We start from the raw sequence: 17,400 nt of genomic DNA on the forward strand, positions 1-17,400 counted from the left end.
CTCCTTCCACCTTCATGGAGATTATCCTCTAAATAGCTAAGAATGTCTGAATAGCAGAGATGTCAGAGTCTGGAGGAGAAACGTGACCTGGTGCAATCACCATGCTGTTTTGCCAGAAATCTTCACATCACTCAGCATCACAAAAGGATCTAAAGGAAAAGTAAAAATAAATCATTTTTTCTATATACGAGGCTAAAGAATCAATTATTCTGTATAGAGGCCCCCAAAAATAAAATAGTAATGCTCTACCCTTCCCATTTTGTTTGACATAGTGTTCCTCTCAACCTAACAGCCACTGAAGCCAAACTGTTYTGGGTAATTCTGACAAGATCCCCAGTGGCTATCTGATTCTTTAGACAACTCCATCCTCAAGGGTTGTCTTCCTTCAGTAGGATTCTGACTTAAAGGAAAGAACCCCAGTGCCCCCTCGCCTCCCCAAATCAAAGCTGCCCCCAGGGACTCCCCTAATCCATTTTCTCAAGGAATTGCTGCTTGCAAGGAAGTGCTCTCTGCAACAGTGGTATTTTTTAACATGCAAGAAGTGACAGACCTGAAATGGTTGCTGGACAAAACTAGCTGGTATTATAGCTTGATTTCAGAGTAAACCAAGTTGTTATACACTGTGAATATGATTTTTTCTATCAGGCATTTCTGCTTAAAAGCAGTTAGTTACAGTACAAAATTATGAGTTCAGCATCTAGCCAGACCAYAAACAAATCATTCATACAACCTATATCTTCCTGGTGACTGCTAAGAGAGGTTTAATGTTTCAGAACTACAACATGGATTAACTTCAGCAAGCAATATTTTATCGCACATATTAAAATTCTATTTTACACAGGCATGTAAGTGAGAGCCAGTCAGTCACTCTGACCTGACAGAGACTAAACATGAGCAAGTCAAACAAACACGGGGGCTATGGTTAATTTACAATAAAATCTCCCCTAAATATGGTTTGCTGGGATGACAGCATCTCGCAAAGGAAAGGGGAAGCATCCACAGTGAGCAAAGGGAAGAATCTGAGAGGAAAGTTCCCCAAATCTCTGTAGGTAAGAGAAGAAATCAGGTGAAGTGTTTGAGTGAGCGGGAAAGAGCACGTAAGTTTGTGCTGAGTTAAATGTAAAGAATGTGAGACAGATATTCAGGGAAAGACTTGCTACTATAATTAATTTTGTCTATGGACTCATTAGTAGATGAAGGAATTTGACTAACATTTTCAGCTCTGGTAAAAACGTCAGGGAACGGATTAAGATGAGAGAGAAATGATGGAGAGAGAGACTGACCAATGTAGAAAAGAGTACACTGTTTTGTGGAAGAATGTCAAGGGACTAAAAGCTCTGAAAAAAAAGGCAGAAAATTGTATCCAAAAGGAAAGACTCTGTAAGACAAAGAACAGTCAGCACAGCTGTTAAAACTATTCACAGTGAACTATTACTGAACAAACTTCCTTCTCCTGGAAAGCAATGAAGATATATAGCGTCCTTTCCTTTAACAAATACATTGCAAATAAATATATAAATCTGAATTCTCAAATGACTTCATTTCTGATGTTGCATGGGGTTACCAAGAGAAGATGAAATCAATTTTCTGCCTCTGAATCCACCTCAGTGATAGTGCACAAAAGTTACTTGATCTTTCCCTTCCATCTTCCTTATGTGTAAAATGAGAATAATGGCACTTTGTTGCTTTACAAGACCTCTGTGAAGATAAATAGTTTGAGATTGTGAATGCTCAGACAGTGATATTGGAAAAGAGTGAATATAGTGCATTCTAATCAAGCCTTCTGCACCAAAGAGAATCCCTAGAGCTTTTATACAAAATATCATGTACTACTTTTTATTTTCCTGTTCTAGTCAATGTCTCTGCCTGCCAGTCTGATTTCACAACACAGATAGAAAACAAATTGATAAGTAAAATTACTTCAGTGTGCTTTTCAATCTCCTGTACTTTAACCAAAAAAACCTTCATAAGTCTTTGTCAAAAATATTAGATAACACATCCTATGCCAAGTTCTTTTTCAAAAGTTCTTGAAAGGAGAGACAAAAGAAATATCATGTAAGAGAGGATATGACTTCCCCCACGGAGAATAGCTTCCCCCACAACTACTTGACCTCCAAAGCATTTGCTGAAGTTCACAATTGTGCAGCTAACTTTATCCTTTTGGCTCTTCCTTCTTTCTATAAACTCTACAAATTTGTTCCATTCATTCCCTCCAAGCAATTATTTGTTCAGAACAAGGCTCTGTCAAAAGAATCTCATTCTAAATGGTTATCTCGACTCAGCCATGTGGAAATAGCTCTTTTTTTCAGTTGTGTGCTTTCACCTAAGTTGAATTTTAAGCTTCACACTTATGGCTGTGCATAATTTTTCATTAGTTTAAGTTCTCTTTCATCCACAACTGGAGCTGAACAAATCACTGTCAACAAATAATGCATCCAGTGATCTGAGTCTCGGTTTACGGAATATTTGAGATCAACCGCAATCCCCTCAAATGTATTTCCTCTTCAACCATTGTAAAAAGAATTATTTTGGTCTTCAAAATGTTAGTTATATATGTCATCCCAGGAACATCTACACAACTGTTTCATTTATATACTATTTCAATAAGCACATGTAAAATTGAGTCATCTTGTAAATAAATCATATTCTAAAGCGATATTTTCTTAGCTATTATTGGTCATGCTTAGGAGATACTCTTGTTTTTGCTCTCCCAGCCCAGAACTATTGTGTGGAAAATACACATTTCTGTTCCACTGAATACATTTGCGTCAGAGTTTGAATTTAACTCTTTTGAAATATTTGTCCCTATAAAGTTATAGAAACAGAACTGGGGCTAGTATCACAGCAGAAATTTGGGGTGAAGGCAACCCAGAAAATTTGCCCCATATATCTCCCTCTCAGAAAAAGAAAAAAAAATTCTGCACAAATTCCCTAGAATACTCAAGGCTGTTGCTGTGCACATTCAAAGAGATATGTCAAATTGCCAATTTCTCCCAGCACTTCCCAAAAGATCTGATGTGCGCTTTGGGAGAAACATTGCACAGTTTTTACTTTACATGAATCAGTTCACAACTCTCGCTTTAATGGCACCATCTGGCAGCAGTATTGCAGCTGTCCCTTAAACAATTACCATTTCCAAGATGTACTGAGGCTATACCCAGTCTTCAGTATAGCTGGTGAATTATCATATATCAAACACGAACATGTGGTAGCTCTAGATAAAGGCTAGCTTTTTTAATGGTATATTATTTTACAGCTTCACAGGAAAAATAAATTTCCTATCTTTGCAACCTGAATTTGTGCACTTTGACATGCTAGTTATAGATCTTGAGAATGTTTATTGCTTAGGTAAAGCAAAGTAGAAAATAAGGGAAAAATAGTTTCTAGTATAAATCCAATGGGAAATTTACCTGAGAGGTCCTTATCTTTCTGAGTTGGCTGTTGTTTCAGAGCAATCCCTTCCACTCTCTATCTGTTGTTTCAGATGCAAAAATTAAAAGAGCAATCCAAGAATCTGGGACAAGATATATTAACAACAAAAAAAAGACATTTTCTTGATAACCATGATTTACAAATTATTTTGCCTTTAATTTAGAAAGGAAATTTTTACTGCTAACTGTAAACTACTTGCTGGAAGAGAACCTATGCCATTCAATTTTTAGGCACTTGCTCATAGACTGTGATCCTGTAACCTTTCTGTTACCCAAAAACCTCACAAATTTCCTGAAATATGCTTCAAGGGGAGGAGAAAAACAAACTAACAAACAACAACAAGAACAACAACAACAAAAGCAAAAAACGCAAAGGCCTGGAGACTAAGCTCAGTTTCAGTGAGCTGTTCCCGAGGGACTCTGCCTATATTTGTAGTGTCTGGCAGATGTGCTACTTGCATGGCTTGGGGTCATGTTCTCTTGATTATCCACACAGGAACTGTTGGATAACTGTGTTGAGAAACCTGTCAAAACTCCCACCTGGCCTGTGCACTTTGGTTCTCATAACTTGGCCACCAGAGAGCGAGCAGTATGGGCGCATACTAGTCTCATTGATGGCATTAGAACCCACGTAGCAAATTTAGACATAGACACACAGAAGAGCACCTTACACAGACTTAGTGCCCTTCTGCAATTAAATCTTGCAACATATTTAATTCACAGATTTATTCTGTTGAATCTTGCAACAGATTTAACAGAAAGAACTGCACTAGTCCCTGGATCCAGGTGCGAGCTAGAGCTCCCTTACCTTAATCTGTGCGAGCTGGCCCTGATCCCAAAGGGACCTCTACCAAGTAGAGATTGACGTATTATGTGAGGCTCCAGGGAGAGAAGTATCAGCACCAGATGAGGCCTCCTCACAACAGTCTTCTGGTTGCTATTTGGGAATACGCAACAGACTTAATACATTAACTCACAAAAATAACTCACTCTATCTATGCCTCAGGTGCCCTATTCAGAAATACAAATAATATTTCTTTCCAGCCAGGATTCATTAACATCAGTAAAGCACTTAAGAGTTTGGATGGAGGTGTTTTCCCTATAAATATATGCCAATAACATTGCACACTGAGCTACCATTAACAAATGTAGCTAAAATACATTTAGGCTTTCTGGGGAATCTGTGTGCTTCCAGAAATTTCTAAAGGGCTCAGAGAGCAAAGGCTATGAGCTGGCTCTGCTCCATTTTTGTAAGCCCTGCTCCATTAATTTTTGTTTCACATTAATCAGGCAAGTTATCAGATATAATTATTCCAAGACAACAAGTCCAAATTTTCCTTTCTGAATGTTAACAATAACAGTCCTTTTCGCCAGAAGCTCTTTACAAATGCATGCTAAAGAAAACAGCACACTAAATTAAAGAGGGCTGTTAGACACCTCGTAACCTTAATTGGCACTTTATAGCTCTTTATATGTTCAAAGCAAGATGGACAAATTATCCAATTAATCCAAGCTGTTTGAGTTTCTTCTGCTTCATTGTATCACTCAGCTCTGTGCCTGGCACACGGTGCGGGACCCCTGCACGTGATGCCGATGGGCAGTAAGTCCTTTTGCACACTGACCAGCTGCCTGCAGCCCAGCACCTTACACGTGAGGGGAARAGCCCACAGCACGCACTCACAGATCTTTGTGGGGAAGAGCCCACAGATGCAGTCAATAGCTGCATCGCAAGCTCTTCAAAACACAGACACTGACTAGAAGTCACCCCTCTACAAAACATGTTGTGACCTTGCATGCCAGGCAGTTTAAGGGACCTGCTAGTCACCCTCACTGGGTCCATGGCATCTGGAGCAGGGAATAGGCCACAGCACTGCATCTAYACCACAAGCCAACAGGATCTGGCCCTAACTGAAAGGGAACCTAAGGGCACAAACTCTTATCCAAGCCTCAAACCTAACAAGTGGTACAGGGTGGGAAACTTAATTCCTGCAGTATTCCTCCAATGCATTCGCACTATTCCTCCTCCTTGCAGTATTCCTCCAAGCATTCCCACTTTCCAGGTCAGGAAATCTGGGTCCAAATGCACAGTGAGGCCCACATAACTAGGTCACCAAGAACCAAAACAGAAAGGTGACCCCGCATGCTCAAGGCAACGCTGTGGATGAGCTGCTGGTTTCCTTTAAGTCACTCAAGGCATCACTGAGGGAAGGGAGATCACTCAATTAGCAACAAAACAACGATCGAAATTCAGGCCCTGTAAGACCACACACAGTCTCCCCACAGCTTTGCCACCTATCCCTAACAAAGTTTCTTCTCCTAATGCAAAATTACAATTATAAACAGCTTAAGCCAAACAAAGCTCAAGTGTGTGCTCTCCCCTCTGGGGAAAAAGGTAAGAGTTTGGTTTTCTCCAGTCTCTYAGCAGACATGTTTGGGTAGCTAAATGGTTTAATGCATATGGCTGAACCACAGGGACTGTCCACATGGGAAAAGTGAAGAAAAAGCTTTTAGCCCAAACCTCAGCGAAGGAGATTTGTCCTGTCAATGAAAAGTTTGATTGATGTAACCTATTATCTTTCCTCATACCCCCATTTCACTGTCAGCTAGGCCTCAGCTTGACATGTTAGGCAAAATCTTGCAATATGTTATTGATCYCTGGTTGACTCGTGTTGAACATGCAGTCATGTTGAGCATACAGCTAAAAAAAAACTTTAAAAAATAAAAATTGTGTAAATACCTGAAGTGATAGCCTATTAAGATCAAGGGTAAAATTGCCTTTGTTTTTTATGGGGTCAGTATTTCACAAAGTGATATATATTCATCTATGACAAAKTCTCCTTTTTTAATGCTAGAAATGAGCTAAAGTAGAAACAATTTATCCTGTATCTCTAAGGATTCCTTAAATATTAATCCCCAAATCCCCTTTTTAGTTTTTTTCCATGAGATCACTATGATATTTCACCTATGTCTGCTCAAATCTTATGACAGTGGTACAGCAGAACTCTGGTGTTGCAGGAGGGTATTTTTTTCTTTTTCCAAATTAAACCTAAATAAACTTTGACTGCAGCATGAACAGTTAGGAATGTCTAGCAAAGGCATTTAAACGTCCTCACTCATAAACAATTCAAGCTGCCTCAAACTCAGACCTTCCRATTAGACTCTCCAAAGATTTCAGGGGGAGTTTCAGTTACAACTCTGGCTCGGTGACCTGGGCTGCAGCCCAGCTCTCAAACTAAAAGGTACGTCCTCTGTGTACCATGCAGAGCCACACTCCCAATGCCCAGCACGTAACATTCCAGAGGTGGACCCAAATCCTAGGGCTGGAGAGTATCTARATCACAGAAGGATCGAATGAAGCCTCTTGTTCCATCTCCAGAAGTAACAATATTGGACAAATTGCATAAACCATTCTTTAAAAGTTCTACCGAAGAACAGAAATATGCTTAAGATTTAAATATTTTAGCCTTTTATACTTCACTTACTTGAAAATTAGCACTTACAAAACCAGTTTAATAGGCCATACAGCACTGTTTTGCCCAAACCAGCAAGACTGAATTTGTTGTCTAAAAAGGCAAAAATAAATGCTTTTTTCTTTCTTTCTATATATATATATWTTTTTGGCCTTTATCTCTTTCTCCATTCTGTCTTCCCAACAAACCAACCCAAACCGCTCAACTCAAAGGCGCTGATGTTGCCTGCAAGACCATTCCCATAAGTGCAGTCAGGGCATACAGTGAAACACCTACATAAATCTTCCAGTGCTGGGGATCGAATCCTCTCTAGTCCATAGTCGTATCTGGGTTATCTTTGTGCTGGCCGTAGAAACCAACACGAGTGACAACTGTAGCATGACAGGACTCAGCAACACGACTGGGGGCCTTAGGCAGGTTTTAGCACAGTGCTCAGGCGCTACCGCGGTGCGGGCAAGACGGATACTTCTGCCGGCTGGAAGGGAAACTGCTCCGCGCTGAAACACACCGTTCTTCACAGGGCCTCACGTGTAACACTAGAAAGTGTTTGTCAGCCCTCTCCTCACTCAAAGCATTTTGTGCCTAACACTTTCCTTCAGGACATTCCTTACTCCTCATCACTGATTGGAGGCACAGACCCTTCAGTTCAGGGGCTATTTACCAGACACCACTGGAAAATCTAAAGGAAAGTCAGGATTTTTTTTTTCTTTCCTCAAAAGCAGGTCTGTCCAACTATAACCTGACAGTAGATTTGCCTACTACACAGTGAGAGAGCTCWTAGTTACAAATGTATGCGCAATGTGACACCAGGCTAGCTTGTGTTTTCCCTTCAAATCACTCTTTTACAGATGCCACGGATCTTTGCAAGGCAGAAGAGGGGAGGGGGGAGGGTGTCAAACAGCTAGGTACAACCTTAATGCAAGAGGCCTAAATTTGCAGAACACAATGAGAGTCTTCACCCATTTAGAGCAACACGAATAACCAACACAAGTTCCGTCTGCCTCCTTCTGCACTTTATTTGCTCTATAGATAAACTTAGCTATATGCGATGCGCCCCTGAGCATGCCAACAACAGCTTCATACTCATTATTCTGTCAAATATAAAGTATTTTTTATCTATTAAATCTTCATCTTCCACAATTTCTCCCCAGGGCACAAGAGATAATGAGTCAGCAGGCATAGGTTTAATTATCAGTTTTTACTGTAAGAAGATGATGTTTATTGATATCACTATCAGACAGACACTGAAATGAAGCAGATGTTAATCTGAGGTTAAGCTCCAGGAGGCGCCTAGCAGTCTGACCAAAGGGACTAATGTTCATCAGATAATAAAAGAGAAGTGACTTCCCTCTCTCCCTCCTTCCCTCCCTCCTGAGGCCTGCGCACAACTACTGCCTCATTCTGAAAATTCCTCCTTGCACCATCTCCAACTCATTCCACACAAAGGCTTGCTTGCTAATGCAAAGCTTTCAGTCAGCCCCAGACTGTTTAATCTAACATCCTATTCTGCTTATATAGGAACTTTATGGTTGGTTTTGGTTTATTTTTCTACAGCACATCTTAAAAGATAATACCAGAGAAGAAGAACAAATAAATACAAATAAAATGGTTACAAAGTTGCTCTGGTATTGTGGTTAGAAAGACTGTCACCAATTCCGACTGCATCAAAATCAACTTTAAATAAAACCACAGAACAGCAAATCTCTGCTCTCCAACTAAAATTTTAATACATAAAGAAACTTTGAGTAGGCAAGGAGGGGATGATGCCCTCCTTGCTTTCTGGGATTGCTAGAGGGGTGCCACTTTGTCGTGTTGAAAGCAATTCAGTGACACAACGAAAAACATAGTGGCAGCTGACAGACACTGAAATATATTATTGCTCCTTATGAATTAGAATTGCCTCAGAATGGTGCAAAAGATCATTTAAATGGGCCATTTTCACAGCTATTTCAGGGATACACCTTTTTCCTAGTATGAACACTTCTGTCATCTTCAGTGARGAGGACTGAAAATCCCACGTGCTACTTTTCTAGACAATCATTAGGGCTGGCATTGTACAGCAACACCATACATTTGTGTGTGGTTAAATATTTTTATTATTATTATCTTTTATGGGTAATTTCTCCAGAACAGCTAAGGCACCTTTAAGCCATGTGGTGTTGCAGCACCACACAGATGGTCCTGCCTGCTCACCACAACCCCAAAGTGACGTGGTCTGACCCTGTGTACTGCTCTGCTGCATGGATACAGCTGCCTTGCCTAGAGCCAGGCTCATCCAGAGCTGCTGGTGAACTGCACCTATTTGTGTGCTAGGCACTGTGCAAAATCAGGACAACAGAAGTCCCAAGCATCCAAAGAATCCACTATCTTAAGAGACACAGACAGATGTGAGAGGAGAGACACAGATATAAGCACTGTATTGTCCAAAATAAAAGGGAAGTAAAGTGGTTCACCTGGGACCAAGAGGTACTTTTTCTGGATTACTTTGGTGCATGCAGTCCCCCTTAGGATATATTTTCRGTGTTAGGGTCAAAGTCAAGAAGAGTTTGACAGAAAAGAAGAATCTTCTCCTTGAGATCCTACTCTTATCACCACCAGTGACTTGACCAGTAACTTAGACATAGAATCCTCAACAAGTTTACATCAGTATATGCTTAAAATGATTTAAAAGGCTTGTTTTAAACTACTAGGAAGAAAGATTTAATACCACAGGAGACTGGCAGTGGTAATGAGGTGAGGAGAAATGACCCTTTTTTCCAATGAGAGAGAGAGAGAGAGAGAGAGGCACAGAGACCTACCTTTGGAATTTCAACTTGCAGGAGTAGATCATTTGCAAGAGAACCATACTTAATCTCTGTGCCTAACTGAAGTGAATTTGTGGTTTCATTTCAGCCCCTTTTGGACTGTATTTTATGTCAAAATTATGTAGTTGCTGTAATTTGTCTCTCTTCCAAGATTTACTGAAACAAAGGAAACATTTGAATAGGATTTGAGACAACTTCTTTCTCACCCATCAGGAAGGTAATCCCCAAGCTTCAGATAAATGTAGCCATGTGGTTTCCAGTATTCTCACTCCATATGTCTTCACAAACACCAAATAGATCTAATTTAAGACGACATTTTTTTTCCCCATAGATCAAAAGGTTATAGTGATGGACCTCGCCCAGGATGATCCAGACCTTCATCCATATAATGCCTTCATTTGTACTCCCCATAGAAAGATGAACTTCCTGGCACAGAAATCAGGAGACAGGTTGTAGTCACTAATCTATTCCAGCTCCTTCCTCCTCAGTGATGTCAGCTGTAAAATGGACTAGAAACATAATACCCAATATGGGACTAGAGCTTTATATGTGAAAAACTCTACAAAATTATGACCACTGCAATCCTGAAACCTAGCCRAATTAAAGATAAGTTTTGTTTGTGTTTATGCATTCTCATAAGGAACTTTTGCCAGTACAGCTGGTTCATTCCAAATTACACCTCATGGCACTCTGACCACTGTTTGTACAGCAGGTTGAGCCCAGAGATGGCCAGTTATCCTTGCAGAAAAAGACCAAACAGGATGAAAACTTGATGTACCAAAGCTCAAGCTGTCCTGAAATAATCAAAGCATCCCTACCTCCTGTTTGAGCTAGTAGGTCTGGCACTGGCACAAGCAGGTCAAGCTAGGAGAAGAGCGTCTGAAATGACAGCTGCCTGATGGGCTTCAGGAATATTGGCTTGGAGCRTGTGTCCCTCTACTTCTTTGTTACTCTTGCTAATACATGGGATACCTTCTCAGAGCAGGGAGACATAAAAAACCAAACAAAATAAAAAATAATTTCCTACTGGGGAAGGATTTGCATGTCCAGTTACTTCTTTCCATGGAAGAAGATGATGAGCTGGACAAGATTTTCTTTGAAATCCTATTGACATGCTGATGCAGCATTGTGCATGTAACATAGAAAAGTCTGCATGGCACACTGTGGCATTTCTTTCTAACATGACTGGGCAGAAGTATTATATAATACAGTGGCATAAATGCAGTCAGGCTTCTGCAAGACTGTTTACATTTATCTTTTGTAACCCTGAGAAATCAATCTTTATAGATATCCCATAAGGGACTGCATTTAGCTCTGAAATGTTGTCCTGAGAAACTACTACTTTCTTTCACRGGACACATTTTACAGAGGGTATCAGCACATAGATTTGCACCTCTGCTGTGTCATAAGGAAAGAGTTGCCGTTGCTTTAATATGCTACACTGGGACATTAAGCATCGCTATTGTCAAGCAYTACTTTACAATTCCCATTAGGTTTGTTGTAAAGTACACATTTATGAAATAAAATATTGCTGGATTCACCTATAAAATCRTGTTATAACAGTACTAAGCATCTGTTTTTAATTAGAAGTCAAAAAATTCACAGTTATAGCTGGAACTCCATCCTTTCCTAAACCCACTGTGTATAAAATTCTGCGACTCACATGTGAACAGATGATACAATCTTCATAAAGGTAAAAWCTTCACTGCTGTAACTGAGGGGTAAGCACAACAGGCATAGAGGTTTGGAGTCTGATGGTATTTGGGAGGCATTCCACTTTTTTTCTTTGTTTTTTGAGGCTTCCTGAGCGACTTAAATGATAGGAMTATAGCAAGACAAAAAGACAAATCAGTATCAATCACTGAAATAGCCTTCAAAATAGAGTTAGTTTTCTGAAGCAGACACTTTTTCTAGAAACAAGACTTTACAGTCAAGTTACATCTGAAAGTAGACTAATGCTTGCCAGAATTCAGTTTTAATGAATTATACCTTATTTGTTCTAAAATGGCAATAGGGATTTAGCTGCTAGAATACAATGGTGATTTAGCACCAAACTCCTATTTTGGTGTAAATCCATTTAAAATTGTTTTGTTCATGAGTGAAGCAAAAAGCCAGAGAGGGAAAGGAAATAAATGAGTATTTAGCCCACAAAGGGGCTGAATTAATGTTACATGAGCAATTTGAAACATAACATTTAACAATTTTCAATTCACTGGCTTTTCTAACATATAAACAGATTTTCATTTGTGGGCTTTTTGTAAGTGTTATGTTATACATATAACACACTTGCTTTAATAGATTTTTTGAGGTTTTGCTCTAGTTGAGGCATATCCTCAAATAGAAATATGATTAAGAAAAGAAAATACTCCCAAACCCTCCTCAAAGGAAAAAAAAAAAAGGAGAGGGAGGGTTTAAAGTATAAGGAAAAAAGGGGTTTTAGTGAATGCAAACATTCTTAAAACCTAAAACCAGTTTGACAGTTATGTCAAATCACACTCCCAGTGGGTATCATCAGGTATTTAAAGGGAACCTTGAAAATTCCTTTCGTCACCTAAGATATCATACCTTCAGATGACTTTCTGAAACTTACCTAGACCTTGGGATCTGCGCAGTTCTGCAAGATATTGATAGATCTGAAAAAAATAAACAAATAARAGCTCATACTCTGCCGCACTGGAGCTCTAACTGGAAATCTTACATAGATTTACCAGACCTCTCAGCTTTTACAGCACTGACTGTGACCATTCAGCAACATGGGGATGCTGCCACAAATTGCCAATCTTCTCTTTTCAGTAGCCAAAGTCAAATCATACAGTCACAGTTATATCTGCCTTTTAGAGTTTTAAAGAAAAATGTATCCTGCTGCTTCACTCAGATTAAGAGTAGATAGATACATCATTCATCTAACACTTGAAATACTGAAGCAATTCAGTGTTAGGTCCCTTACATCTGATAGGATGAAAAATGCTAAATTAAAGATTAATATTTCTGGAAATATCTGAAGCTCCTATTTGAGGAAGTGTCAACTGATATTGCTTCTTTGCTGTAGTGCTGCTGAAGACAGATGGCTTTGTTACATCGGTCCCCATGTTCCATTGGGACTAGGTAGTCATACAGTGAGCTAGACTGTATACAGTAAGTACATACAATCTGGACAAATAACTTGTAGGAGGCTGTCAATATTTGAGGTACTCTCTCCTAGCTTGAATACAACAGTGGGGAGGTGTGTAAAGGTGTGCTATCCACCACGGATACAGGTTGCAGAGGGGCTCTATCACTGACCTGCCCAGAGCCATCCTCTCTCCTCGAGCATCTCTGTGCTCAGGACCCAGAGCACTTCAAAAATTGGCAAATGAAACCRAACTGATCCCACAGACATACATGGGCCATATTCAACTACAGTCTAGGTCAAGGATGAGCCTCTTCGCCCTTTGCAAAAGCTCAGCAGTTCTTCTGAATACAACATTCAACTTTGTGATAGTTCTCTGATATATTCCCTGGCTGCTGCTACAACATAATTAGTTCTGTTAAATCTTCAACTACTTTACTACATGCTAATGTTAAGACAGAAGCACATAATCATACATTCAAAAGTAGCACAAAATATTGCACCAGACAAGGCAATTTCACATACAGAAATGACAGAAAGAAGTCTGTAATGAAGAGTTCATAAGCAGTGATATTTAGATTTGGCTTTGGGAAGTCCTGTTTTTGTGAATCATTGCTTTTAACAACTATTTCTTTATTCTTTCTCCCACTTTTAGACCACTTGCACAATAAATAGCCCTCCCTGTTTCATTCTTATTTTAAGATGAGGAGGTTTAAAAGATATTCTCATTTAAGATGATTCCTTTGGGAATTTGTTTGGCTTCCATGTTTTTGTGGATGCTTTTTACCTATGCACAGCATGCAGGAYACTGCAGATAAATGCAAATGCATAATAGTGTACTAAAAATGACCCTTTGCTTTTGCAAATGGGAGACAGAGGAATATTACCTAGATTACAAAGCCATATAAACGTAAGGTTGAGTGACTGGTGATAGAACAATGGATGGTGAAAAAAGTAGCAAAATCCAAAGTAGAAGAAAAAATACACATTAAACTGAAAAAAGGTGAAATGTGAAATCCATCCCTTTTCTATAAACACATGTGGAAAGAATAACACCTAACCTTTTTATTCTTGGCTCCTTTTTTTTTCCCCCCCTCTACATTCCAAGAGAAGATCTGCCAACTTTTGGCCGTATCTGTTTCTCTTCTGTTGTTTGCCAATATTAGTGCACTCTAGCACACATTCTTTCTTAAGACTTCAAAATGTGTCATTTGTTAGGCCTAACTGTTTAAAGAACCCAGCCACCTTTACCTCCTTTGCTCACTGCAAGCTGGGTGGTATTCAGCACATTCGCATAGCCCAGCTTACACACCGCAGGTTTGGTTGAATCAGTTTTTAATTCAAAAGACTCTTGAACCAGACTTCACACTGCAGGCTTTGTGTTAGTGTAGATCAGAAGACCTTGCACTGATACATGAGTGCTCCTAATGCTCTCTTCATCCTTAAATACACACTGCAGCAAACATACCTGTGTTTTGCTTATTGAAGCCTCCTGATGTAGAGCTGCAGTATTTCTGTATGTTCTGTAAAGCATTTCTAAAATCTTGAAACAGGGTCTGCTTATCATTACACATAAAAACAGAGAGTAATTCACCTATGTATGAAAAGGTAGCCCAGTTTAACAGGTTTAGGCTTTAAGTTGCACTTCTGTGGGACAGTTAGAGGAATTTTGTTTGTAGATAGAGGAATGACTTTCACCTGAAAAAATTAACTAATATCACTTAGAAATAAAATATTAAGTGACTTAGGTACACAGTAACGACTCTGGGCACATAAAAATATGAAAATGGTGTTGGATTCGATTTGATATAAAAGGACATAACATTAATTGTGCTAAATCTATGTCCATTTTAACCAAACCTTTATCTGGCTCTGATAAGCAGAAAGAAATGTAAATCTGAATCAGCTTGAATCTTTTTGTTTTAATGCTAGCTTTCTTTATGGTAAGAATAATAGCATGTACAATTATCTTCCAAAAATTTAAAACAAACAAACAAAAAAACCCRACTTTACTAGGAGTCAAAAAAACTTACTCATTCTCCATCTCTGCCTTGCTCTCCTTTTTTGTTTTTTTTTTTTTAAATGAGCAGGAATCTTGCAAGGACAGGCAAAGTAGTTTGCTTGGCACCACACCATGTGCAATACTGTTAGGAACAGAACCAAATGTTCTGGACTGCTCGCTGTTACTATTTAATATAACAGCATCCTCAGGCGTGAAGGCATTCATGTTTGGGGGGGGATGTTGTATGAGATGCAGAAGAGTAAGGAACCACTGGCTGGACCAAGGCTTCAGGCCACATACAGGCCACTATATTCAGCCACAAGATGCATCAGATCCATTTTCAGCTGCCTCAGGTTTTGGTAGTGTTCACCTCTGGGGCGATAATTTCCTTGCTATGATATAAATAGGCTCATAGTGTGTTTCCACGTACTTACTTCCCATGATTGATAAACATTGCTAAGTGTGACAAAGGAGAAAAATCTATCATAAAAACAACATACATTAAGCAGTAGGAGCTGTCTTCATATATATATCTGAGATCCTCAGATGTAGCGTTTAGTAGGCTTCTGCATTACAACAAATGAAATTGTTTTAGAGATCAAAAATCGTTGTATAGAGATCTTAAGGATAATGACAAAGCCAAAAAAATGGTTAAACTTGGATAAAACCAAGTTCAGGCTCTCATTTAGCAGATTTTGCAGAGGAGAATGTTACTTAAGACTAACTGCTGCTGACCATTGGAGAAATGAGGAAAGATACTATAATCTTAGGCAATCCCAGTTTTGGTCTGTTCCCTTGACCTGGATTAACCTTTTCTCTTTTATCTGTATTTTAATTCCAAACACCTTACTCAAATGAGACTGTAGTCAGGTCCCTGCTTAAACCTTTAGTGGGCAACACTAAGGTGGTTAGAAATAAGGTTGAACTCTATTATAATTTCATATAAACACTGAAGGCAGTCTTGAATCTCCCATAATTATTAGTGGGTTTGGTCTCCAGTGAGATGTTCAGCATCTGGCTGTATTTGGTTTATTAATTCCCTTTTAAAGTCACTGCCTTTCAAGAACCATTTAAAATACAGGTTTCTTCTTAACTCACTAGCTGACATATACACTACATAGAGGCTATGCAGAATTTGGCTCAACTTACTTTTGTAAACAAGAAGAAAAATAGGAAATAGCAAAAAGACTGTTAAAATCTTAGTTGAAATATTTTTGGGGGTGCACTGCAACAAGACACTGGAGTTTAGGTGATGTTTTTAAGCAGCATCCATAGTTATCATCTGCAAGCCTTCACACAGACTATTAGAGTAAAAACAACTATTTCTTTCTCAAGTGAAAATAAATCAGTAAGTTTACCCATAGCACACTCGCTACTCTTATACAAAAACTACAAAGAGACTAACAAAATATTAATTGTGCATTCTTTGCATTTACTACAGTACACTTTCACAGTATCAACAAAGATCATGTCCCTTACAAGATATGTTCTGTCAGCTAAATATAGCATATAAGACTTGTTTTTAATGAATAAAAAAACTCAGAATAATCCCTAACAAGCAAATGGTGAGAGTCAGGCCAATCAGGGCAACTAAAAGGTAATGTGGGCAAGGCTAACTATGAACTGAAGCTCCAGGGATGTATGTGGTTTAAAGCTGGATGCTTCACAATTAAACAGTGGTATGCAGCCATGGGTATGAGGGGGAAAAAAAAAGAAAAAAAAGGACATATCCTATTCAGGTGTTCTTAAAATTCATCCTGATGTCACATTCTAACTTCTTACTTGGCTCAGTTTTTCTGAGTGCAGAAATTCCTTCTAGGCTTTGGTTGAGCTCCTGCTGGTAACTAGCAGAACGAAAGAGTTAGAACTACTGTCCTTCGCAAAGGGAGCAGAGAGAGGCCACCTGCTTGCTTTGAGACTTTTCCTTCTAGGCTGCACGAGGAAGATGCAGCAGTGTTGGGTGTTCCAGTTCAAAAGGGTTTGCAGCATCTTTAAGATAACTGCTGCAGTAGTTGCCTCAAAAGTCAAGGTCATAGGCCTTGAAACTGTAGGATGTTTAGGCTAGTTAGAAGGGACTAAGGCTTTTCACTGCTCTGAATCTAGTCCACTTCAGTAGGGAGGAGTGCTTAAAAGTTAATCCCATGATGAATGGTTTTCATGAAGTTGGCTATTCCTGGTCCACATCAAAACTGGCATTAAACAGCAGTCTTAATAAAAAGATCAGAGGAAAGTGAGCCAACTTACRCTGTCATCCTTCCAGATTGTGTTTGGGGGCACATTCCTGGGGATCTGGAGGGAGGTTTCTAATGCCACTAACATCTTTCCTTTTCACATGTCCAGAGATAAAGATGGCAAGTTATCAGGCAGCAAAGCAATAACACCAAGTGTGTACTGAAGACTATCTGAACACTGTAGGCATCATCCTGAAATAACATGAGATAAAATGACTCCCAATAGGACAAAAACAATAAATATTAGCAAGATAGAGACTTCCCCTAATCCATCCTGAACTTTTTTTTTTTGGTAGAATTTTCAGGAACATTTTTATCCTGAAACACTCTCACAGGATGGATTTTTTTTGACT

This window comes from Nothoprocta perdicaria, unplaced genomic scaffold (genome assembly GCF_003342845.1).
Source record: "Nothoprocta perdicaria isolate Ctin4 unplaced genomic scaffold, notPer1 scaffold_71, whole genome shotgun sequence".
Taxonomy (NCBI): Eukaryota; Metazoa; Chordata; class Aves; order Tinamiformes; family Tinamidae; genus Nothoprocta; species Nothoprocta perdicaria.